Genomic DNA, 27,269 nt, shown 5'->3' with positions numbered 1-27,269 from the left:
TTTTGATGGAGCAATGGGAAACACTCTTTTTGTAGAATCTGCAAGTAGATTGTTGTAGAACTTTGTGGCATATGGTAGAAAATGAAAAGTCTTCACATAAAATTTAGACAGAAGCATTTCTGAGAAACTTCTTTCTGATGTGTGCATTTATCTCACAGAGTTGAAACTTTCATTTGATTGAGCAGTATTGAAAGTCTCTTTTTGTAAAATCTGCAAGTGGACATTTGGAGCACTTTGAGGCCTATGGTGGAAAAGGAAATATCTTCACATAAAAACTAGACAGAAGAATTCTGTGAAAGTACTTTGTTATGTGTGCATTCATTCATCTCAAGGAGTTGAAACTTTCTTTTGATGGAGCAGTTTTGACACACTCTTTTTGTAGAATCTGCAAGTGGACATTTGGAGAGCTTGGAGGCCTATGGTGGACAAGGAATATCTTCACCTAGAAACTAGACAGAATAATTCTGAGAAACTTCTCTGTGATGCATGCATTCATCTCACAAGGTTGAACCTTTCTTTTCATGGAGCAGTTTGGAAACACCCTTATTGTAGAGTCTGCAAGTGGACATTAGGAGCACTTTGCAGCTTATGGTAGAAAAGGAAATATCTTCACATAAAATCTAGACAGAAGTAATTTGAGAAATTTCTTTGAGATGTGTGCATTCCTCTCACAGAATTGAATCTTCCTTTGATGGAGCAGTTTTGAAACACTCTTTTTGTAGAATCTGTAAGTGGACATTTGGAGCGTTTTGCAGCCTGTGGTACAAAAGTACATATCTTCACCTAAAATCTAGACAGAATCAGTGTGAGAAACTTCTTTGTGATGTGTGCATTCATTTCACAGACTTAAACCATTCTTTTGATTGAGCAGCTTTGAAACTCTCTTTTTGTCAAATCTACAAGTGGACATTTGGAGCACTTTGAGGCCTACTATGGAAAAGGGAATATGTTCACCTAAAAACTAGACAGAAGAATTTTCACAAACCTCTTCATGATGTGTGTGTTCATCTCACAGTGTTGAACCTTTCATTTGATTGAGCAGTTTTGAAACACTCTTTTTGTTGTATCTGCAAGTGGATATTTTGAGCGCTTTAAGGCCTATGGTGGAAAAGGAAATATCTTCATATACAAACTAAATAGAATCATTCTGACAAACTTCTTTGTGATGCGTGCATTCATCTCACAGAGATTAACCTTACTTTTAATAGAGCAGTTTTGAAACGTCTTTTTGTAGTACCTGCAAGGGGACATTTCGAGCACTTTTAGGCGTATCTTGGAAAAGGAAATATCTTCACAAAAAAACTAGATAGAAGCATATGACAAACTTCTTTTTGATGTTTGCATTCATCTCACTTAGTTGAACCTTACTTTAGTTAGAGCAGTTTTGAAACACTCTTTTTGTAGAATCTGCCAGTGGACATTTGGAGCGTTTTGGGGCCTATCTTGGAAAAAGAAAGATGTTCACATAAAAACTAGATAGAATCATTCTAACAAAGTTCTTTGTGATGTTTTCATTCATCTCACAGAGTGGAACCTTACTTTTGATAGGGCAGTTTTGAACCTCTCTCTTTGTAGTATCTACAGGGGGACATTTGGAGCACTTTGAAGCCTCTGGTGGAAAAGGCAATATCTTCACTTAAAAACTAGACAGAAGCATTCTGACAAACTGCTTTGTGATGTCTGCATTCATCTTACAGACTTGAACTTCACTTTTCATACAGCAGTTTTGACATACTGTTTTTGTAGAATCTGCAGGTGGACATTTGGAGGGCTCTGAGGCCAAGGGTAGAAAAGGAAATATCTTCATATAAAAACTAGACAAAACCATTCTGACAAGCTTCTTTGTGATGCATGCATTCATCTCACAGAGTTGAACCTTACTTTTGATAGAGCAGTTTTGAAACTCTCTCTTTCTTGTATCTGAAGGGGGATATTTGGAGTGCTTTGAAGCCTCTTGTGGAAAAGGAAATATCCTCGCATAAAAACTAGACAGAAGCATTCTGACAAACTTCTTTGTGATGTGTTCATTCAACTCAAAGTGTTGAACATTACTTTTGATAGAGCAGTTTTGAAACTCTCTTTCTGTAGTATCTGCAAGGAGACATTTGGAGTGCTTTGAGGCCTATCTTGGAAAAGGAAATATCTTCACATAAAAACTAAGCAGAAGCATTCTGACAAACTCCTTTTTGATGTGTGCATTCATCTCACAGAGGTGAACATTACTTTTGATTGAGGAGTTTTGAAACACTCTTTTTGTAGAATCTGCAAGTGGATATTTGGAGGACTTTGAGGCCTACGTTGGAAAAGGAAATATGTTCACTTAAAAACTAGAAAGAAGCATTCTGACAAACTTCTTTGTGATCTGTTCATTCACCTGACAGAGTTGAAACTGACCTTTTATAGAACTGTTTTGAAACAACCTTTTTGTAGAATCTGTAGTATCCATAGTTTCAAGTGCTTTGAGGACTATCTCAGAAAAGCAAATATCTTCACATAAGAACTTGACACAAGCATTCTTACAAACTTCTTTGTGATGTGTGCATTCACCTCACAGATTTGAACTTTACTATTAATTAAGCAGTTTTGAAACACTGTTTTTGTAGAATCTGCAAGTGGATATTTGGCGCTCCTTAAGCCAATGTTGGAAAAGCAAATATTTTCACATAAAAACCAGAAAGAAGCATTGTGACAAACTTCTTTGTGATGTGTGCATTCATCTCACAGAGTTGAACCTTCCTTCTGAAATAGCAGTTTTGAAACTCTCTTTTTGTAGTATCTGCAAGGAGACTTGGAGTGCTTTGAGGCCTTTCTTGGAAAAGGAATTCTTTTCACATAAAAACTAGAGAGAAACATTCTGACAAACTTCTTTCTAATGTATGCATTCATCTCAGAGAATTGTACTTTACTTTTGATAGAGCAGATTTGAAACACTTTTTTTGTAGAATCTGCAAGTGGACATTTGGAGCGCTTTGAGGCCTATGGTGGAAAATGAAATATCTTCAGATAAAAATTGGACAGAAGCATTCTGACAAACTTCTTTGTGATGTGTGCAGTCATCTCACAGAGTTGAATCTATGTTTTGACAGAGCATTTTTGAAACACTCTTTCTTTTTTTTTTTTTTTTTTTTTGCAGAGAAGTGAAAAATCCTTATTTATTATTCTGTTTTGCCCCACAGCAACACTCCCACCAAGAAATACTCCAAATGTGCCAAACAAAAATGGACTGAAGAGGCTAATTAGAGAAGTACTTCTATCTTTGCCCCTTAGATATTTCCAAATAACTAAAAATTCATCCCCTTAGAGTTGGAGTTCTTAATCTGGGGAGTTCGTCAACTTGGATGTAAATAAAACTACTCCTTTACTTTCCCTGAGATGAAACTTAGAATTTCCTTTAATTCCAAATGTAGGTATCAACCCACAGCAGAAGAAATCTTCAGGGTCACCAGTAGAAATCACAGATTTTTCTCTTAATTGTTTTAACTTCCTTTTTTTATTTATTTATTTATTTATTTTTTTATTATACTTTAGGGCTTTAGGGTACATGTGCACAATGTGCAGGTTTGTTACATATGTATCCATGTGCCATGTTGATTTCCTGCACCCATTAACTCCTCATTTAGCATTAGGTGTATCTCCTAATGCTGTCCCGACCCCCTCCCCCCACCCCACAACAGTCCCCGGAGCGTGATGTTCCCCTTCCTGTGTCCATGAGTTCTCATTGTTCAATTCCCACCTATGAGTGAGAACATGCGGTGTTTGGTTTTTTGTCCTTGCGATAGTTTACTGAGAATGATGTTTTCCAGTTTCATCCATGTCCCTACAAAGGACACGAACTCATCATTTTTTATGGCTGCATAGTATTCCATGGTGTATATGTGCCACATTTTCTTAATCCAGTCTATCGTTGTTGGACATTTGGGTTGGTTCCAACTCTTTGCTATTGTGAATAGTGCCACAATAAACATACGTGTGCATGTGTCTTTATAGCAGCATGATTTATAGTCCTTTGGGTATATACCCAGTAATGGGATGGCTGGGTCAAATGGTATTTCTAGTTCTAGATCCCTGAGGAATTGCCACACTGACTTCCACAATGGTTGAACTAGTTTACAGTCCCACCAACAGTGTAAAAGTGTTCCTATTTCTCCACATCCTCTCCAGCAGCTGTTGTTTCCTGATTTTTTAATGATGGCCATTCTAACTGGTGTGAGATGGTATCTCACTGTGGTTTTGATTTGCATTTCTCTGATGGCCAGTGATGAGGAGCATTTCTTCATGTGTTTTTTGGCTGCATAAATGTCTTCTTCTGAGAAGTGTCTGTTCATGTCCTCTGCCCACTTTTTGATGGGGTTGTTTGTTTTTTTCTTGTAAATTTGTTTGAGTTCATTGTAGATTCTGGATATTAGCCCTTTGTCAGATGAGTAGGTTACAAAAATTTTCTCCCATTGTGTAGGTTGCCTGTTCACTCTGATGATAGTTTCTTTTGCTGTGCAGAAGCTCTTTAGTTTAATGAGATCCCACTTGTCGATTTTGGCTTTTGTTGCCATTGCTTTTGGTGTTTTAGACATGAAGTCCTTGCCCACGCCTATGTCCTGAATGGTATTGCCTAGGTTTTCTTGTAGGATTTTAATGGTTTAAGGTCTAACATATAAGTCTTTAATCCATCTTGAATTAATTTTTGTATAAGGTGTAAGGAAGGGATGCAGTTGCAGCTTTCTACATATGGCTAACCAGTTTTCCTAGCACCATTTATTAAATAGGGAATCCTTTCCCCATTTCTTGTTTTTGTCAGGTTTGTCAAAGATGAGATAGTTGTAGCTATGTGGCATCATTTCTGAGGCCTCTGTTCTGTTCCATTGATCTATGTCTCTGTTGTGGTACCAGTACCATGCTGTTTTGGTTACTGTAGCCTTGTAGTATAGTTTAAAGTCAGGTAGTGTGATGCCTCCAGCTTTGTTCTTTTGGCTTAGGATTGACTTGGCGATGCGGGCTCTTTTTTGGTTCCATATGAACTTTAAAGTAGATTTTCCAATTCTGTGAAGAAAGTCATTGGTAGCTTGATGGGGATGGCATTGTATCTATAAATTACCTTGGGCAGTATGGCCATTTTCACGATATTGATTCTTCCAACCAATGAGCATGAAATGTTCTTCCATTTGTTTGTATCCTCTTTTATTTCATTGAGCAGTGGTTTGTAGTTCTCCTTGAAGAGGTCCTTCACATCCCTTGTAAGTTGGATTCCTAGGTATTTTATTCTCTTTGAAGCAATTGTGAATGGGAGTTCACTCATGATTTGGCTCTCTGTTTGTCTGTTATTGGTGTACAAGAATGCTTGTGATTTTTGTACATTCATTTTGTATCCTGAGATTTTGCTGAAGTTGCTAATCAGCTTAAGGAGATTTTGGGCTGAGACAATGGGGTTTTCTAGATATACAATCATGTCATCTGCAAACAGGGACAATTTGACTTCCTCTTTTCCTAATTGAATACCCTTTATTTCCTTCTGCCTGATTGCTCTGGCCAGAAATTCCAGCACTATGTTGAATAGGAGCGGTGAGAGAGGGCATCCCTGTCTTGTGCCAGTTTTCAGAGGGAATGCTTCCAGTTTTTGCCCATTCAGTATGATATTGGCTGTGGTTTTGTCATAGATAGCTCTTACTATTTTGAGATACGTCCCATCAATACCTAATTTATTGAGAGTTTTTAGCATGAAGGGTTGTTGAATTTTGTCAAAGGCCTTTTCTGCATCTATTGAGATAATCATGTGGTTTTTGTCTTTGGTTCTGTTTATATACTGGATTACATTTATTGATTTGCGTATGTTGAACCAGCCTTGCATCCCAGGGATGAAGCCCACTTGATCATGGTGGATAAGCTTTTTGATGTGCTGCTGGATTCGGTTTGCCAGTATTTTATTGAGGATTTTTGCATCAATGTTCATCAAGGATATTGGTCTGAAATTCTCTTTTTTGGTTATGTATCTGCCAGGTTTTGGTATCAGGACGATGCTGGCTTCGTAAAATGTGTTAGGGAGGATTCCCTCTTTTTCTATCGATTGGAATAGTTTCAGAAGGAATGGTACCAGTTCCTCCTTGTACCTCTGGTAGAATTCAGCTGTGAATCCATCAGGTCCTGGACTCTTTTTGGTTGGTAAGCTATTGATTATTGCCACAATTTCAGAACCTGTTATTGGTCTATTCAGGGATTCAACTTCTTCCTGGTTTAGTCTTGGGAGGGTGTATTTGTCGAGGAATTTATCTATTTCTTCTAGATTTTCTAGTTTATTTGCATAGAGGTGTTTGTAGTATTCTCTGATGGTAGATTGTATTTCTGTGGGATCGGTGGTGATATCCCCTTTTTAGTTTTTTATTGAATCTATTTGATTCTTCTCTCTTTTCTTCTTTATTAGTCTTGCTAGCGGTCCATTGATTTTGTTGATCTTTTCAAAAAACCAGCTGCTGGATTCATTAATTTTTTGAAGGGTTTTTTGTTTCTCTATTTACTTCAGTTCTGCTCTGATTTTAGTTATTTCTAGCCTTCTGCTAGCTTTTGAATGTGTTTGCTCTTGCTTTTCTAGTTCTTTTAATTGTGATGTTAGGGTGTCAATTTTGGATCTTTCCTGCTTTCTCTTGTGGGCACTTAGTGCTATAAATTTCCCTCTACACACTGCTTTGAACGTGTCCCAGAGATTCTGGTATGTTGTGTCTTTGTTCTCGTTGGTTTCAAAGAACATCTTTATTTCTGCCTTCATTTCATTATGTACCCAATAGTCATTCAGGAGCAGGTTGTTCAGTTTCCATGTAGTTGAGTGGTTTTGACTGAGTTTCTTAATCCTGAGTTCTAGTTTGATTGCACTGTGGTCTGAGAGATAGTTTGTTATAATCTCTGTTCTTTTACATTTGCTGAGAAGAGCTTTACTTCCAACTATGTGGTCAATTTTGGAATAGGTGTGGTGTGGTGCTGAAAAAAATGTATATTCTGTTGATTTGGGGTGGAGAGTCCTGTAGATGTCTATTAGGTCCACTTTTTGTAGAGCTGAGTTCAATTCCTGGATATCCTTGTTAACTTTCTGTCTCGTTGATCTGTCTAATGCTGACAGTGGGGTGTTAAAATCTCCCATTATTATTGTGTGGGAGTTTAAGTCCCTTTGTAGGTCACTGAGGACTTGCTTTATGAATCTGGGTGCTCCTGTGTTGGGTGCATATATATTTAGAATAGTTAGCTCTTCTTGTTGAATTGATCCCTTTACCATTATGTAATGGCCTTCTTTGTCTCTTTTGATCTTTGTTGGTTTAAAGTCTATTTTATCAGAGACTAGGATTGCAACCCCTGCCTTTTTTTGTTTTCCAGTTGCTTGATAGATCTTCCTCCATCCCTTTATTTTGAGTCTATGTGTGTCTCTGCACGTGAGATGGGTTTCCTGAATACAGCACACTGATGGGTCCTGACTCCTTATCCAGTTTGCCAGTCTGTGTCTTTTGATTGGAGCATTTAGCCCATTTACATTTAACGTGAATATTGTTATGTGTGAATCTGATCCTGTCATTATGATGTTAGTTGGTTATTTTGCTCGTTAGTTGCTATAGTTTCTTCCTAGCCTCGATGGTCTTTACAATTTGGCATGTTTTTGCAGGGGCTGGTACCGGTTGTTCCTTTCCATGTTTAGTGCTTCCTTCAGGAGCTCTTTTAGGGAAGGCCTGGTGGTGACAATATCACTCAGCGTTTGCTTGTCTGTAAAGTATTTTATTTCTCTTTCACTTATGAAGCTTAGTTTGGCGGGATAGGAAATTCTGGGTTGAAAATTCTTTTCTTTAAGAATGTTGAATATCGGCCCCCACTCTCTTCTGGCTTGTAGAGTTTCTGCTGAGAGATCAGCTGTTAGTCTGATGGGCTTCCCTTTGTGGGTAACCCGACCTTTCTCTCTGGCTGCCCTTAACATTTTTTCCTTCATTTCAACTTTGGTGAATCTGACAATTATGTGTCTTGGAGTTGCCCTTCTCGAGGAGTATCTTTGTGGCGTTCTCTGTATTTCCTGAATCTGAATGTTGGCCTGCCTTGCTAGATTGGGGAAGTTCTCCTGGATAATATCTTGCAGAGTGTTTTCCAACTTGGTTCCATTCTCCCCATCATTTTCAGGTACACCAATCAGACGTAGGTTTGGTCTTTTCACATAGTCCCAAATTTCTTGGAGGCTTTGTTCATTTCTTTTTATTCTTTTTTCTCTAAACTTCCCTTCTCTCTTCATTTCATTCATTTCATCTTCTATCAGCGATACCCTTTCTTCCAGTTGATCGCATCTGCTACTGAGGCTTCTGCATTCTTCGCGTAGTTCTCGAAACTTGGCTTTCAGCTCCATCATCTCCTTTAAGCCCTTCTCTCCATTGGTTATTCTAGTTATCCATTCTTCTAATTTTTTTTCAAAGTTTTTAACTTCTTTGCTATTGTTTTGAATTTCCTCTCGTAGCTCAGAGTATTTTGATCGTCTCAAGCCTTCTTCTCTCAACTCTTCAAAGTCATCCTCCATCCAGCTTTGTTCCGTTGCTGGTGAGGAACTGCATTCCTTTGGAGGAGGAGAGGTGCTCTGTTTTTTAGAGTTTCCAGTTTTTTTGGTCTGTTTTTTCCCCATCTTTGTGGTTTTGTCTACTTTTTGTCTTCGATGATGGTGATGTACAGATGGGTTTTTGGTGTGGATGTCCTTTCTGTTTGTTAATTTTCCTTCTACCAGACAAGACCCTCAGCTGCAGATCTGTTGGAGTTTACTAGAGGTCCACTCCAGACCCTGTTTGGCTGGGTGTCAGCACCGGTGGCTGCAGAACAGCGGATTTTCGTGAGACCACAAATTCAGCTGTCTGATAGTTCCTCTGAAAGTTTCGTCTCAGAGGAGTAACCGGTTGAATGAGGTGTCAGTTTGTCCTTACTAGGGGGGTGCCTCCCAGTTAGGCTGCTCAGGGGTGAGGGACCCACTTTAGGAGGCAGTCTGTCCGTTCTCAGATCTCCAGCTGCGTGCTGGAAGAACCACTACTCTCTTCAAAGCTGTCAGTCAGACAGGGACATTTAAGGCTGTGGAGGTTCTCACTGAGTTTTTGGTTGTCTGTGCCCTGCCCCCAGAGGTGGAGCCTACAGAGGCAGACAGGACTCCTTGAGCTGTGGTGGGCTCCACCCAGTTCGAGCTTCCTGGCTGCTTTGTTTACCTAAGCAAGCCTGGGCAATGGCGGGCGCCCCTCCCCCAGCCTCGTTGCCGCCTTGCAGCGTGATCTCAGACTGCTGTGCTAGCAATCAGCAAGACTCTGTGGGCATAGGACCCTCCGAGCCAGGTGCGGGACACAATCTCCTAGTGTGCCGTTTTCCAGGCCCGTTGGAAAAGCGCAGTATTAGGACGGGACTGACCCGATATTCCAGGTGCCGTCTGTTTCCCCTTTCTTTGACTAGGAAAGGGAACTCCCTGACCCCTTGCGCTTCCCGAGTGAGGCAATGCCTCGCCCTGCTTCAGCTCGTGCACAGTGCGCTTCACCGACTGTCCTGCACCCACTGTTAGGCACTCCCTAGTGAGATGAAACCGGTACCTCAAGCAGAAATGCAGAAATCACCCGTCTTCTGTGTTGCTGGGGCTGGGAGCTGGAGACTGGAGCCGAAACACTCTTTCTGTAGAATCTGCAAGTTGACATTTGGAGCCCTTTAAGGCCTATCTTGGAAAAGGAAATATCTTCTCATAAAACCTAGACAAAAGCATTTTGACAAACATCTTGGTGATGTGTGCATTAATCTCACTGACTTGAACCTTAATTTTGATTGAGAAGTTTTGAAACACTCTTTTTGTAGAATCTGCAAGTGGACATTTGGAGCACATTGTGGCCTGTGGTGGAAAACGCAATATCTTCCCATAAAAACTAGACAGAAGCATTCTGAAAAACTTCTTTGCGATGTGTGCATTCATCTCACAGAGTTGAACCTTACTTTTCATAGAGCAGTTTTGAAACACTCTTTTTGTAGAATCTACAAGTGGATATTTGGAGTGCTTTGAGGCCTATGGTGGAAAAGGAAACATCTTCACATAAAAATTAGGGAGAATCATTCTGACAAACTTCTTTGTGATGTGTGCATTCATCTCACAGAGTTCAACTTTGCCTTTGATAGAGCAGCTTTGAACCTCTCTTTTTGTAGAATCTGCAAGTGGACATTTGGAGCGCTTTGAGGCCTATGGTGGAAAAGGAAACATCTTCACATAAAAACTAGACAGAAGCATTTTGACAAACTTCTTTGTAAAGTGAGCATTTGTCTCACAGAGTTGAAGCTTACTTTGAGCAGCTTTGAAACACTCTTTCTTTGTAGAATCTGCAAGTGGACATTTGGAGCGCTTTGAGGCCTACGTTGGAAAAGGTAATATCTTCACATAAAAATTTAACAGAAACATTCAGAAAAACAATTTTGTGATGCGTGCATTCACCTCACAGAGTTGAACCTTACTTTTGATAGAGCAGTTTTGAAACCCTCTTTTTATAGAATCTGCACGTGGACATTTGGAGAGCTTTGAGGTCTTTGGTGGAAAAGGAAATAACTTCATATGAAAACTAGACAGAAACATTCACACAAACTTCTTTGTGATGCCTGCATTCATCTCACAGAGATTAACCTTACTTCTGATAGAGCAGTTTTGAACCTCTCTCTTTGTAGTATCTGCAAGGGGACATTTGGAGCAATTTGAGGTCTATCCTGGACAAGGAAATGTCTTTATACAAAAACTAGAAAGGATCATTGTGACAAACGTCTTTGTGATGTGTGCATGCATCTCACAGAGTTGAACCATATTTTTGATTGAGCAGCTTTGAAACACTCTTTTTATACAATCTACAAGTGGATATTTTGAGCGCTTTGAGGCCTATCTTGGAAAAGGAAATATCTTCACATAAAAACTAGACAGAAACAATCTGACCAACTTCTTTGTGAAATGTGCATTCATCTCACAGAGTTGAAACTTAGTTTTGATAGAGCAGTTTGAAGCACTGATTTTTGTACAATCTGGCAGGGGACATTTGGAGTGCTTTGAGGCCTGTGGTGGAAAAAGAAATATCTTCATATAAAAACAAGAGAGAAACATTCTGACAAACTTCTTTGTGATGCATGTATTCATCTCACAGAAATTAAGCTTACTGTTAACAGAGCAGTTTTGAAACTGTCTTTTTGTAGTATCTGCAAGGGGACATTTCCAGCACTTTGAGGCATATCTTGGAAAAGGAAATAACTTCAAATAAAAACTAGACAGAAGCATTCTGACAAACTTCTTTGTGATGTGTGCATTCATCTCACAGAGTTGAACCTTACATTTGATTGAGCTGTTTTGAAACACTCCGTTTGTAGAATTTACAAATAGATATTTGGAGCGCTGTGAGGCCTATGGTGGAAAAGGCAATATCTTCACATAAAAGCTAGGCAGAAACATTCTGACAAACTTCTTTGTGATGTGTGCATTCATCTCACAGAGATAAACCTTACTTTTGACTGTGCAGATTTGAAACACTATTTTGTAGAATCTGCAAGTGGAAAATTGGAGTGTTTTGAGGCCTATCTTTGAAAAGGAAATATCTTCACATAAAAACTACACAGAAGCATTCTGACAAACTTCTTTTTGATGTGTGCATTCATCTCACATACTTGAACCTTACTTTTGATAGAGAAGTTTTGAAACACTCTTTTTGTAGAATCTGCAAGTGGACATTTTGAGGGCTTTGAGGCCTATGGTGATAAAGGAAATATCTTCACATAAAAACTAGATAGAAGCATTCTGACAAACTTCTTTGTGATGTGTGCATTCATCTTACAGAGTCGAACCTTGCTTTTGATAGAGCAGTTTTGAAACACTCTTTTTGTAGAATCTGAAAGTGGACATTTGGAGTGCTTTGTGGCCTATGGTGTAAAAGGAAACATCTTCACATAAAAACTAGACAGAAGCATTGTGACAAATTTGTTTGTGATGCACGCATTCTTCTCACAGAGTTGAACCTTACTTTTGAAAGAGCAGTTTTGAAACTCTCTTTTTGTAGTATCTGCAAGGGGACATTTCGAGTGCTTTGAGGTCTTTCTTGGAAAAAGAATTATTTTCAAATGAAAACTAGAGAGAAACATTCCGACAAACTTCTTTCTAATGTGTGCATTCATCTCAGAGTTGTACCTTAGTTTTGATAGAGCAGATTTGAAGTACTCTTTTTGTAGAATCTGCAAGTGGACATTTGGAGCACTTGAGGCCTTTGGTTTAAAAGGAAATACCTTCAAATTAAAATTAGACAGAAGCATTCTGACAAACTTCTTTGTTATGTCTGCCTACATCTCAGAGAGTTGAATCCTACTTTTGATTGAGCAGTTTTGAAACACTCTTTTTGTAAAATCTGCCTGTGGACATTTGGAGCCTTTTGAGGCCTATCTATCTTGGAAAAGGAAATATCTTCACATAAAAACTAGACAAAAGCATTTTGACAGACTTGTTTATAATGTGTGCATTAATCTCAGTGAGTTAAATCTTACTTTTGATTGAGAAGTTTTGAAACACTCTTTTTGTAGAATCTGGAAGTGGACATTTAGAGCTCATTGAGGCCTGTGGTTCAAAAGGCAATGTCTTCCCATAAAAACTAGATAGAAGCATTCTGAAAAACTTCTTTTTGACGTGTGCATTCATCTCACAGAATTGAACCTTACTTTTGACTGAGAAGTTTTGAAACATATTTTGTAGAATCTGCAACTGGACATTTGGAGTGCTTTGTGGACTATGGTGTAAAAGGAAACATCTTCACATAAAAACTAGACAGAAGCATTGTGACAAACTTGTTTGCGATGTGTGCATTCATCTCACAGAGTTGAACATTACTTTTGATATAGCAGTATTGAAAAACTCTTTTTTTAGAATCTGCAAGTGGACATTTGGAGCGCTTTGAGGCCTATTTTGGAAAAGGAAATATCTTCAGATAAAAATTAGACAGAAGCATTCTGACAAACTTCTTTGTGATGTGTCCATTCATCTCACAGAGTTGAAACTTACTTTTGATAGAGCAGGTTTGAAACACTCCTTTTGTAGAATCTGCAATTGGACATTTGGAGTGCTTTGTGGCCTATGGTGGAAAAGGAAATATCTTCACATAAAAACGAGACAGAAGCATTCTGACAAACATTTTTTGTGATGTGTGCATTCATCTCACAGATTTGAACCTTACTTTTGGTAAGCAGTTTTGAAACACTATTTGTAGAATCTGAAAGTGGACATTTGGAGTGCTTTAAGGCCAATGATGGAAAAGGAAATATCTTCACATAAAAACTAGACAGAAGCATTATGTCAAACTTCTTTGTGATGTGAGAATTCATCTCACAGAGTTGAACCTTACTTTTGAATGAGCACTTTTGAAACGCTCTTTTTGCAGAATCTACAAGTGGACATTTGGAGTGCTTTGTGGCCAATGTTGGAAAATGAAATATCTTCACATAAAAACTAGACAGAATCATGCTGACAAGCTACTTTGTGACGCCTGCATTCATCTCACAGAGTTGAAATTTACTTTTTATTGAGCAGTTTTGAAGTGCTCTTTTTGTAGTATCTGCAGTTGGACATTTAGAATGCTTTGAGGTCTATGATGAAAAAAGAAATATCTTCACATAAAAATGAGACAGAACCATTCTGACAAACTTCTTTGTGAGGTGTTCATCCATCTCACAGATTTGAGCATTACTTTTGGTAGAGCAGTTTTGAAACCGTCTATTTGTAGAATCTGCAAGTGCACAATTAGAGTGATTTGAGGCCAATGATGGAAAAGGAAATATCTTCACATAAAAACTAGACAGAAGCATTATGTCAAACTTCTTTGTGATGTGCGAATTCATCTAACAAAGTTGAACCTTACTTTTGAATGAGCACTTTTGAAACACTCTTTTTGTAGAATCTGCAAGTGGACATTTGGAACGCTTTGTGGCCAATGTTGGAAAACGACATATCTTCACATAAAAACTAGACAGAAGCGTTCTGACAAACATCTTTGTGATGTGTGCAGTCATCTCACAGAGTTGAACTTTACTTTTCATAAAGCAGTTTTGACATACTGTTTTTGTAGAATCTGCAAGTGCACATTTTGAGGACTTTGAGGCCTATGTTGGAAAAGGAAATATGTTCACTTAAAAGCTAGAAAGAAGCATTCTGACAAACTTCTTTGTAATGTGAGCATTCATCTCATAGGGTTGAACCGTACTTTTGATTGAGCAGTTTTGAAACACTTTTTGTAGTATCTGTAGTTTGGAGTGCTTTGAGGCCTATCTTGGAAAAGGAAATATCTTCAAATAAGAACTAGGCACAAGCATTCTTACAAACTTCTTTGTGATGTGTGCATTCATCTCACAGATTTGAACTTTACTTTCGATTGAGCAGTTTTGAGGCACTCTTTTTGTAGAATCTGCAACTGGACATTTGGAGTGCTTTGAGGCCTATTGTGGAAAAGGAAATATCTTCACATAAAAACTAGACAGAAGCATTCTTGGAAACTTCTTTGTGATGTGTGCATTCATCTCACAGATTTGAACCTTACTATTGATAGAGCCACTTTGAAACACACTTTTTGTAGAATCTGAAGTGGACATTTGGAGCACTTTGAGGACCATCATGGAAAAGGAAATAGCTTCACATAAAAACTAGACAGAAGCACACTGAAAAACTTCTTTGTGATGTGTGCATTCATCTCACAGAGTTGAAACTCACTTTTGATTGAGCATTTTTGAAACACTCGTTTTGTAGAATCTGCAAGTGGACTTTTGGAGTGCTTTGAGGCCTTCGGTGGAAAAGGAAATATCTTCAGATAAAAACTAGTGGGAAGCATTCTGAAAAACTGCATTGTTATGTCACCATTCATCCCACAGAGTTGAACCTTACTTTTGATTGAGCAGTTTTGAAACACTGTTTTTGTTGGATCTGGAAGTGGATGTTAGAAGCATATGAGGCCTGTGGTTGAAAAGGAAATATCTTCTCATAAAAACTAGATAGAAGCATTCTGACAAACTTCTTTGTGATGTGTACATTCATCTCACAGGGTTAAAACTTAATTTTGATATAGCAGTTTTGAAACACTGTTTTTGTAGAGTCTGCAAGTGGACATTTGGAGTGCTTTGAGGCCCATGGTGGAAAAGGAAATAACTTCACATAAAAACTAGACGGAAGCATTCAGAAAAAATTCTTTGTGATGTGTCCGTTCATCTCACAGAGTTGAACCTTACTTTTGATAGAGTAGTTTTGAAACTCCCTTTTTGTACTATCTGCGTGGGGACATTTGGAGTGATTTGAGGCCTATCTTGGAAAAGGAAATATCTTCACATAAAAACTAGACAGAAGCATTCTGAAAAACTTATTTGTGATGTGTGCATTCATCTCACAAAGTTGAACCTTACTTTTTTTGAGCAGTTTGGAAACATTCTTTTTGTGGAATCTGCAAGTGGATATTCGGAGCAGTCTGTAGCCTATGGTGGAAAAGGAAATATCTTCATATAAAAATTAGATGGAAGCATTCTGACAAACTTATTTTTGATGTGTGCATTCATCTCACACAGTTGAACCTCACTTTTGATAGATGAGTATTGAAACTCCCTTTTTGTGGTATATATAAGGGAACATTAGGAGGGCTCTGAGGCCTATCTTGGAAAAGGAAATATCTTCACATAAAAACGAGACAGACGCATTCTGATAAACTTCTTTGTGATGTGTACATTCATCTCACAGATTTAAACCTTACTTTTCACTTAGCAATTTTGAAACAGTCTTTTTGTAGAATCTTGGAGGGGATATTTGCAGCGCTTTGAGGCCTGTGGTAGAAATGGAAAAGGAAATATCTTCATATAAAAACTAGACAGAAGCATTCTGACAAACTGCTTTGTGATGTGTGCATTCATCTCACAGAGTTGAACCTTACTTTTTACATAGCAGTTTGAAACACTCTTTTTGTAGAATCTGCAAATGTACATTCGCAGTGCTTTGAGGCCTATGGTGGGGAAGGAAACATTTTCATATAAACATTAGACAGAAGCATTCTGACAAACTTCTTTCTCATGTGTGCATTCATCTCACAGAGCGGAACGTTACTTTTGATAGGGCAGTTTTGAAACACTCTTTTTGAAGAATCTGCCAGTGGACATTTGGAGCTCTTTGAGGCCTACGGTGGAAAAAGAAATATCATCACATAAAAACTAGACAGTAGCACTTGGACAAACTACTTTGTGATGCGTGCATTCATCTCACAGAGTTGAAACTTACTTTTAATAGAGTAGTTTTGAAACTCTGTTTTTGTAGTATCTGCAAGGGGACATTTGGAGCGCTTTGAGGCCTAGCTAGGAAAAAGAAATAACTTCACATAAAAACTAGACAGAAGCATTGCGACAAACTACTTTGTGATGTGTGCATTCATCTCACAGAGTTGAACCTTACTTTTGATTGAGCAGCTTTGAAAAACTATTTTTGCAGAACATGCAAGTGGACATTTCGAGTGCTTTCAGGACTATCTTAGAAAAGGAAATATCTTCACATAAAAACTAGACTGAAGAATTCTGTGAAACTCCTTTGTTATGTGTGAATTCATCTCATAGAGTTGAACCATACTTTCGTAAAGGCAGGTTTGAAGCACTCTTTTTGTAGAATCTGCAAGTGGACATTTGGTGCACTTTGAGGTCTATGGTGGAAAAGGAAGTATGTTCACATAAAAACTGTACAGAAGCATTCTGACAAACTTCTCTGTGATGTGTGCATTCATCTAACAGAGTGAAACCTTTCTTTTGATTGAGCAATTTTGAAACTCTCTTTCTGTAGAATCTGCAAGTGGACACTTGGCATGGTTTGAGGCCAATGGTGGAAAAGTAAATATCTTCACATAAAATCTAGACAGAAGCAATCAGAGAAACTTCTTAGTGATGTGGGCATTCATCTCACAGAGTTCAACCTTACTTTTGATAGAGCAGTTTTGAAACTCTCTTTTCATAGTATCTGCAAGGGAACATCTGGGGAGCTTTGTGGCCTATCTTGGAAAAGGTCATATCTTCACATTAAACCTAGACAGAAGCATTCTGAAAAACTTCTTTGTGCTGTGTGCATTCATCTCACAGTGATGAACCTTACTTTTGATAGAGCACTTTTGAAACTCTCTTTTTCTAGTACCTGCAAGGGGACATTTGGAGATCTTTGAGGCCTATGTTAGAAAAGGAAATATCTTCACATAAAATCTAGACAGAAGCAATCAGAAAAACTTCTTTGTGATGTGTGCACTCATCTCACAGGGTCCAAACTTACTTTTGATGGAGCAGTTTTGAAACTCTCTTTTTGTAGTATCTGCAAGGGGACAATTGGGGTATTTTGAGGCCAATATGGAAAACGAAATATGTTCACATGAAAACTAGGCAGAAGCATTCTGACAAACTTCTTTTTGATGTGTGCATTCATCTCACAGAGTTGAACCTTAATTTTGATAGAGGAGTTTTGAAACTCTTTTTGTAGTATATGCAAGTGGACATTTGGAGCTCTTCGAGGCCAATCTTGGAAAAGGAAATATCTTCACATAAAAATTATACAGAAGTATTCTGACAAACTACCTTGGCTGCGTGCATTCATCTCACAGAGTTGAACCTTAATTTTGATAGTGCACTATTGAAACTTTATTTTTGTAGTATCTGCAAGGGGACATTTAGAGAGCAATGAGGCTTATCTTGGAAAAGGAAATATCTTCACATAAAAACTAGACAGAAGCATTCTGACATACTTCTTTTTGATGTGTGCATTCATCTCACAGAGCTGATCCTTACCTTTGATAGAGCAGCATTGAAACACTCTATTTGTAGAATCTGCAAGTGGTCATCTGGAATGCTTTGCGACCTATGGTAGAAAAGGAAATATCTTCATATAAAATATAGACAGAAGAATTCTGAGAAACTTATTTGTGATGTGTGCATTCATCTCACAGAGTGAAACCTTTCTTTAAATTGTGGAGTTTTGAAACTCTCTTTTTGAAGAATCTGCAAGTGGACATTTGGAGCACATTGAGGCCTATGATGGAAAAGGAGATATCTTCACATGAAATCTAGACAGAAGCAATCTGAGGAACTTCCTTGGGATATGTGCATTCATATCAACAAGTGAAAACTTTCCTCTGATTGAGTAGTTTGGAAACTCTCTTTTTGCAGAATCTGCAAGTGGACATTTGGAGCGGTTTTAGGTCTATGGTGGAAAAGGAAATATCTTCACATAAAACTAGACAGAAAAATTCTGAGAAACTTCTCTGTGATGCATTCGTTCATCTCACAGAGTTGGACCTTACTTTTGGTTGAGCAGTTTGGAAACACTCTTTTTGTATAATCTGCAAAGGGACATTTGGAGTGCTTTGCGGCCTATGCTTGAAAAGGAAATAGCTAAACATAAAATCGAGACAGAAGCAATCTGGGAAACTTCTTTGGGATATGTGCATTCATCACAATGAGTGAAACCTTTCCTTTGATGGAGCAGTTTGGAAACTCTCTTCTTGCAGAATCTGCAAGTGGACAAATGGAGCACTTTGATGCCTATGGTGGAAAAGGTAATATCTTCACATAAATACTAGATAGAAGAATTCTGAGAAACCTCTTTGTGATGTGTGCATTTATCTCACAGAATTGAAACTTTTTTTGATTGAGCAGTTTGGAAATACTCATTTTGTTGAATATGCAAGTGGACATTTGGAGCGCTTTGCGACCTATGGTAGAAAAGGAAATATCTTCACACAAAATATAGACAGAAGCAATCTGAGAAACTATTTTGTGATGTGTGCATTCATCTCACAGAGCGAAACCATTCTTTTGATTTAGCAGTTTTGAAACTCTCTTTTTGTAGAATCTGTGAGAGGACACTTGGAACGTTTGAGGCATATAGTGGAAAGGGAAATATCTTCACATAAAAACTCGACAGAATTCTGAGTAACTTTGCGACATGTGCATTCATCTCACAGAGTTTAACATTTCATTTGATTGAGCAGTTTGGAAACACTCTTTCTGTTGATTCTGCAAGTGGACATTTGGAGCGCTTTGTGGCCTGTGGTAGAAAAAGAAATATCTTCACATAAAATCTAGACAGAAGAAATCTCAGAAACTTCTCAGTGATGTTTGCATTCATCTCACAGAGTGAAACTTTTCTTTTGATTGAGCAGTTTTTAAATTCTCTTTTTGTAGAATCTGCAAGTGGACATTTGGAGTGCTCTGAGGCCTATGGTGGAAAAGGAAATATCTTCACCTAAAAACTAGACAGAAGGAATCTGAGAAACTTCTTTGTGATGTGTGCATTCATTTCATGGAGTTGAACATTTCTTTTGATTCAGCAGTTTGGAAATAGTCTATTTGTAAGATCTGGAACTGGACATTTGGAGCTCTTTGTGGCCTATGGTAGAAAAAGAAATATATTCACATAAAATCTAGAAAGAAGCAATCTCAGAAAATTCCTTGTGATATGTGCATTTATCTCACAGAGTGAAACCTTTCTTTTGATTGAACAGTTTTGAAACTTTTTGTAGCATCTGCACTTGGACATTTGGAATGCTTTGAGGCCCATGGTGGAAATTGAAACATCTTCACATAAAAACTAGACAGAAGAATTCTGAGAAACTTCTTTGTGATGTGTGTGTTCATCTCACAGAGTTGAATATTTGTTTTGATTGAGCAGTTTGGAAACACGCTTTTTGTAGAATCTGCAAGTGGACATTGGGAGCACTTTGCAGCCTATGGTAGAAAAGGAAATATCTTCACGTAAAATCTAGAAAGAAGCAATCTGAAAAACTTCTTTGTGATGTGTGCATTCATGTCACAGGGTGAAACATTTCTTTTGATTGAGCAGTTTTCAAAATCTCTTTTTGATGAATCTGCAAGTGGACATTTGGAGCTCTTTGAGGCCTATGGTGGAAAAGGAAATATCTTCACATAAAACTAGACAGAAGAATTCTGAGAAACTCCTTTGTGATGTGTCCATTCATCTCACAGAGTGGAAACATTTTTTTGATTGAGCAGTTTGGAAATCCTCTTTTTGTAGAATCAGCAAGTGGATATTTGGAAACAACAGGTGCTGGAGAGGATATGGAGAAATAGGAACACTTTTACACTGTTGGTGGGACTGTAAACTAGTTCAACCATTGTGGAAGTCAGTGTGGCAATTCCTCAGGGATCTAGAACTAGAAATACCATTTGACCCAGCCATCCCATTACTGGGTATATACCCAAAGGACTATAAATCATGCTGCTATAAAGACACATGGACACGTATGTTTGTTGCGGCACTATTCACAACAGCAAAGACTTGGAACCAACCCAAATGTCCAACAACGATAGACTGGACTAAGAAAATATGGCACATAAACACCATGGGATACTATGCAGCCATAAAAAATGATGAGTTCATGTCCTTTGTAAGGACATGGATGAAACTGGAAAACATCATTCTCAGTAAACTATTGCAAGGACAAAAAACCAAGCATCGCATGTTCTCACTCATAGGTGGGAATTGAACAATGAGAACTCATGGACAGAGGAAGGGGATCATCACAATCTGGGAACTGTTGTGGGTTTGGAGGAGGAGGGAGGGACAGCATTAGGAGATATACCTATTGCTAAATGATGAGTTAATGGGTGTAGCAAACCACTACAGCACATGGATACATATGTAACAAACCTGCACATTGTGCACATGTACCCTAAAACCTAAAGTATAATAATAAAAAAATAAAAAAAAGAACTTGACAGAAGAATTCTGAGAAACTTCTTGGTGATGTGTGTGTTCTTCTCACACAGTTGAAACTTTGTTTTGATTGAGCAGTGTGGAAACATTCTTTTTGCAGAATCTGCAAGTGGAACTTTGGAGGGCTTTCAAGCCTATGGTAGAAAAGGAAATATCTTACATAAAATCTAGACAGAAGCAGTCTTAGATACCTCTTTGTGATGTGTGCATTCATCTCACAATGAAACCTTTGCTTTGATTGAACAGTTTTGAAACTGTCTTTTCATAGAATCTGCAAGTGGACTTTAGGAGTGCTTTGAGGCCTGTGGTGGAAAAGAAAATATCTTCACATAAAATCTAGACAGAAGCACTCTGAGAAACTTCTTTGTGATGTGTGCTTTGATCTCAAAGAATGAAACCTTTCCTTTGATTGAACAGTTTTGAAACTCTCTTTTTGTAGAAACTGCAAGTGGTCATTTAGAACACTTTGAGGCATACGTTGGAAAAGGAAATATCTGCACATAAAAACTAGACAGAGGAATCTTGAGAAACTTCTTTGTGATGTGTGCATTCACCTCAAATAAATGAATCATTCTTTTGATTGAACAGTTTGGAAACAGTTTTTGTAGAATCTGCAAGTGGACAGTTGGAGTGCTTTGCATCCAGTGGTAGAAAACGAATTATCTTCACATAAAATCTAGCAGAAGAATTATGAGAAATTGCTTTGTGATGTGTGCATTCAACTCAAAGAGTGAAACCTTTCTTTTGATAGGGAGTTTTGAAACTCTCTTTTTGTAGAATCTACAAGCAGACATTTGGAGCGCGTTGAGTCCTATAGTGGAAAGGGATATATCTTCACATAAAAACTAGACAGAAGAATTCTGAGAAACCTCTTTGTGATGTGTACATTCATCTCACAGAGCTGAACCATTCTTTTGATTGATCAGTTTGGGAAAACTGTTTTTGTAGAATCTGCAAGTGGACATTTTGATGGCTTTGAGGCCTATGGAGGAAAAGGAAATAACTTCATGTAAAAACTAGACAGAAGAATTATGAGAAGCTTCTTTGTGGTGTGTGCATTCATCTCACAGAGCTGGACCTTTCTTTTGATTGAGGAATTTGGAAACACTCTTTTTGTAGAATTTGCAAGGGGACATTTGGAGCACTTTGCAGCCTATGGTTGAAAAGGAAATATCTAAACATAAAATCTAGACAGAAGCAATCTGAGAAACTACTTTGGGATACGTGCATTCATCACAAAGAGTGAAACCTTTCCTTAGATGGAGCAGTTTGGAAACTCTCTTTTTGCAGAATCTGTAAGCAGACATATAGAGCACTTTGATGCCTATGGTGGAAAAGGAAATATTTTCACATAAATATTAGATAGAAGAATTCTGAGAAACTTCTTTGTGATGTGTGCATTTATCTCACAGAATTGAGCCTTTCTTTTCATTGAGCAGTTTGGAAATACTCATTTTGTTGAATCTGCAAGTGGACATTTGTAGCGCTTTGTGGCCTATGGTAGAAAAGGAAATATCTTCACATAAAATATAGACAGAAGCAATCTGAGAAACTACTTTGTGATGTGTGCATTCATCTCACAGAGTGAAACCTTTCTTTTGATTTAGCAGTTTTGAAACTCTCTTTTTGTAAAATCTGCAAGTTGATATTTGGAGCATTTGAGGTATATGGTGGAAAAGGAATTATCTTCACATAAAAACTCGACAGAAGAATTCTGAGTAACTTCTTTGTGACATGTACATTCATCTCACAGAGTTTAACATTTTATTTGATTGAGCAGTTTGGAAACATTCTTTCTGTTGATTCCACAAGTGGACATTTGGAGCGCTTTGTGGCCTATGGTAGAAAAAGAAATATCTTCACATAAAATCTAGACAGAAGCAACATTAGAAACTCCTTTTTGATGTGTGCATTCATCTCACAGAGTGAAACATTTCTTTTGATTGAGCAGATTTGAAACCCTCTTTTTGTAGAATCTGCAAGTGGACATTTGGAGCGCTTTGGTGCCTATGGTGGAAAAGGAAATATCTTCACTAAAAAATAGACCGAATCATTCTGAAACATTATTTGTGGTGTGTGCATTCATCTCACACAGTTGAACCATTCTTTTGATTGACCTGCTTTAATCACTCTTTTTGTAGAATCTGCAAGTAGACATTTGGAGCGCTCTGAGGCCTATGCTGGAAAAGGAAATATCTTCACATAACAACTAGACAGAAGATTTCTGAGATACTACTTTCAAATGTGTGTGTTCATCTCACAGAGTTGAATCTTTCTTTTTGTTGAGCAGTTTGGAAATACTCTTTTTGAAGGACCTGCAAGTGGATCTTTGGAGAACTTTGTGTCCAATGGTGGAAAAGGAAACAACTTCACAAAAATCAAGACAGAAGCAATCTGAGAAACTGCTTTGTGATGTGTGCATTCCTCTCACAGAGTAAAAACTTTCTTCTGATTAAGCAGTTTTGAAACTCTCTTTTTGTAGAATCAGCAAGTGGACATTTGGAGTGCTTTGTGGTCTATGGTGGAAAAGGAAATATATTCATATAAAAACTACACAGAAAAATTATGAGAAACTTCTTTGTGATGTGTGTGTTCATGTCACAGTGTTGAAACTTTCTTTTGAATGAGCTGTTTGGAAACATTCTTTTTGTAGAATCTGCAAGTGCTCATTTGGAGCACTTTGCTTCTTATGGTGGAAATGTAAATATCTTCACATAAAATCTAGACAGAAGCAATCTGAGAAACTTCTTTCTGATGTGTGTATTCATCTCACAAAGTGAAACATTTGTTTTGATTTGAACAGTTTTGAAACTCTTTTTTTGTAGAATCTGTAAGTTTACATTTGGAGAGCTTTGAGGCCTATTGTGGAAATGGAAATATCTTCACATAAAAACTAGACTGAAGAATTCTGAGAAACTTCTTTGTTATGTGTGCGTTCATCTCACAGAGTTGAACCTTTCTTTTGATTGAGCTGTTTGGAAACACTCTTTTTCTAGAATCTGAATGTGGACATTTGGAGGGCTTTGCAGCCTATGGTAGAAAAGGAAATACCCTCACATAAAATCTAGACAGAAGCAAACTGAGAAACTACTTTGTGATGTGTGCATTCATCTCACAGAGTGAAACTTTATTTTGATTGAGCAGTTTTGAGACTCTCTTTTTGTAGTATCTGCAAGTAGACATTTGGAGCACTTTGATTCCTAAGGTGGAAAAGGAAATATCTTCAAATAAAAACTAGACAGAAGAATTCCAAGAACCTCCTTTGTGATGTGTGGGTTCATCTCACAGAGTTGAACCTTTCTTTTGACTGAGCAGTTTAGAAACACTCTTTTTGTAGAATCTGCAAGTGGACATTTGGAGCGCTTCATGGCATATGGTAGGAAAGGAAATTTCTTCACACAAAATCTAGACAGAAGCAACTTGGGAAACTTCTTTGTGATGTGTACATTCATCTCAAAGAGTGATAATTTTCTTTTGATTGATGTGTTTGTAATCACTCTTTTTGTAGAATCTGCAAGTGACATTTGGAGTGCTTTCAGGCCTATGGTGGAAAAGGAAATATCTTCACATAAAAACTAGACAGAAGAATTCTGAGTAACTTCTTTTTGATGTTTGCCTTCAACTCACAGAGTGAAACCTTTCTTTTGATTGAGCAGTTTGGAAACACACCTTTGTTAGAATCTGCAAGAGGACATTTGGAACACTTTACAGCCTCTGGCAAAAAACGAAATAACTTCACATACAATCTATACAGAAGCAACCAGAGAAACTTCTTTGTGATGTGTACATTCATCTCACAGAGTGAACATTTTCTTTTCATCGAGCAGTTTGGAAACTCTTTTATTGTAGAATCTGCAAGTGCACATTTGGAGCGCATTGAGGCCTATGTTGGAAAAGGAAATACTTTCACATAAAAACTAGACAGAACAATTCTGAGAAACTTCTTTGTGATGTGTGAGTGCACCTCACAGAGTTGAACCTTTCTTTTGATTCAGCAGTTTGGAAACTCTCTTTTTGTGGAATCTGCAAGTGGACAATTGGCATGCTTTGCATCTTATGGCAGAAAGGGAAATATCTTCACATAAAATCTAGACAGAAGCAATCTGAGAAACTTCTTTGTGATGTATGCGTTCATCTCACAGAGTGAAAAGTGTCTTTTGATTGAGCAGTTTTGAAACTCTCTTTTTGTAGAATCTGCAAGTGGACATTTGGAATGCTTTGAGGATTATGGTGGAAAGGAAATATCTTCACATAAATACTAGACAGAAGAATTCTGAGAAACTTATTTTTGATGTGTGCATTCATCTCAGAGTTGAACCTTTACTTTGCTTGTGAAGTTTGGAAACAATCTTTTTGAGGAATCTGTAAGTGGACATTTGGAGCACTTTGTGATCTATGGTAGGAAAGGAAATATCTTCAAATAAAATCTAGACAGAAGCAATCTGAGAAACTTCTTTGTGATGCATGCATTCATCTCATAGAGTGAAACCTTTCTTTCAATTGAGCAGTTTTGAAACTCTCTTTTTGAATAATCTGCAAGTGGACATTTTGAGCACTTTGAGGCCTATGCTGGGAAAGGAAAGATCTTCACATAACAACTAGACAGAAGAATTCTGAGATACTACTTTGTGATGTGTGCATACATCTCACAGAGTTGAATCTTTCTTTTGTTTGAGCAGTTTTTAAATACTCTTTTTGAAGTACCTGCAAGTGGAAATTTGGAGCACTTTGCGGCCTATGGTAGGAAAGGAAACATCTTCAAATAAAATGTAGACAGAAGCAATCTGAGAAACTTCTGTGTGATGTGTGCATTCATCTCACAGAGTGAAACCTTTCTTTTGATTGAGCAGTTTAGAAACTCTCTTTTTGAAGAATCTGCAAGTGGACAATTTGAGAACTTTGAGGCCTATGGTGGGAAAGGAAATATCTTCACATAACAACTAGACAGAAGAATTCTGAGATACTACTTTGTGACGTGTGTGTACATCTCACAGAGTTGAACCTTTCTTTTGTTTGAGAAGTTTTTAAACACTCTTTTTGAAGTGCCTGCAAGTGGACATTTGGAGTGCTTTGCATCCTATATTGGAAAAGGAAATATCTTCACAAAAACTCTAGAAAGAAGCAAACTGAGAAACTTCTATGTGATGTGCGCATTCATCTCACAGAGTAAAACCTTTCTGTAGATTTAGCAGTTTTGAAACTCTCTTTGTGTTGAATCTGCAAGTCGACAATTGGAGTGCTTTGAGGCCTATGGTGGAAAAGGAAACATCTTCACATAAAAACTACACAGAAGAATTCTGTGAAACTTCTTCATGATTTATTTGTTCATCTCACAGAGTTGAAACTGTCTTTTGATTTTGCCATTTGGAAACACTCTTTTTGTATAATATACAAGTGGACATTTCTAGCGATTTGCATCCTATGGTGGAAAAGGAAATCTCTTCATAGAAAATATAGAAAGAAGCAATCTGAGAAAAATCGTTGTGATGTGTGCATTCATCTCACAGAGTGATACCTTTCTTTTGATTGAGCAGTTTTGAAACTGTTTTTGTAGAATCTGCAAGTGGACATTTGGAGCTCTTTGAGGCCTATGGTGGAAAAGGCAATATCTTCACATAAAACCTTTTTGGAAGAATTATGTGAAACATCTTTGTGATGTGTGCATTCATCTCAAAGAGTTGAACATTTCTTTAGATTGAGCGGTTTGGAAACACTCTTTTTGTACAATCTGCTGGTTCGACATTTGTAGCGCTTTGCTGCCTATGGTGGAAAAGGAAATATCTTCACATAAACTCTATACAGAAAAAATCTGAGAAACTTCTTTGTGATGTGTGCAATCATTTCACAGAGTAAAGCTTTCTTTTGATAGAGCAGTTTTGAAACTCTCTTTTTTAGAATCTGCAGGTGGATATTTTTAGTGCTTTGAGGCCAATGGTGGAAAAGGAAATATCTTCACATAAAAACTAGACAGAAGAATTCTGAGACACTTCTTTGTGATATTTGCTTTCATCTCACAGATTAGAACCTTTCTTTTGATTGAGAAGTTTGGAAATACTCTTTTTGTAGGATCTGCAAGGTGACATTTTTAGATCTTTGTGGCCTAGGTTGGAAAAGAAAATATCTTCATGTAAAATCTAAAGAGAAGCAATTCAAGAAACTTCTTTGTGATGTGTGCATTCATCTTGTGGAGTGAAACCTTTTTTTTGATTGAGCAGTTTTGAAACTAGACAGAGCGTTCTGACAAACTTCTTTCTGATTGTGCATTCAACTCACAGAGTGAAGGCTTTCTTTTCATTGAGCAGTTTTGAAACTCTCCTTTTATAGAATCTGAATGGGGACTTTTGGAGCCCTTTGAGGCCTATGGTGGAAAAGGAAATATCTGCACATAAAGACTAGACAGAAAAATTCTAAGACACTTCTTTGTGATAATTTCATTCATCTGACAGAATTGAACCCTTCTTTTGATAGAGCAGTTTTGAAACTATATTTTTGTAGAATCTGCAAGTGGACATTTGGAGCA

The sequence above is a fragment of the Symphalangus syndactylus genome, chromosome 19 (genome assembly GCF_028878055.3).
Source record: "Symphalangus syndactylus isolate Jambi chromosome 19, NHGRI_mSymSyn1-v2.1_pri, whole genome shotgun sequence".
In the NCBI taxonomy this organism is placed as follows: Eukaryota; Metazoa; Chordata; class Mammalia; order Primates; family Hylobatidae; genus Symphalangus; species Symphalangus syndactylus.
Note: the sequence above shows the minus strand (reverse complement) of the source record.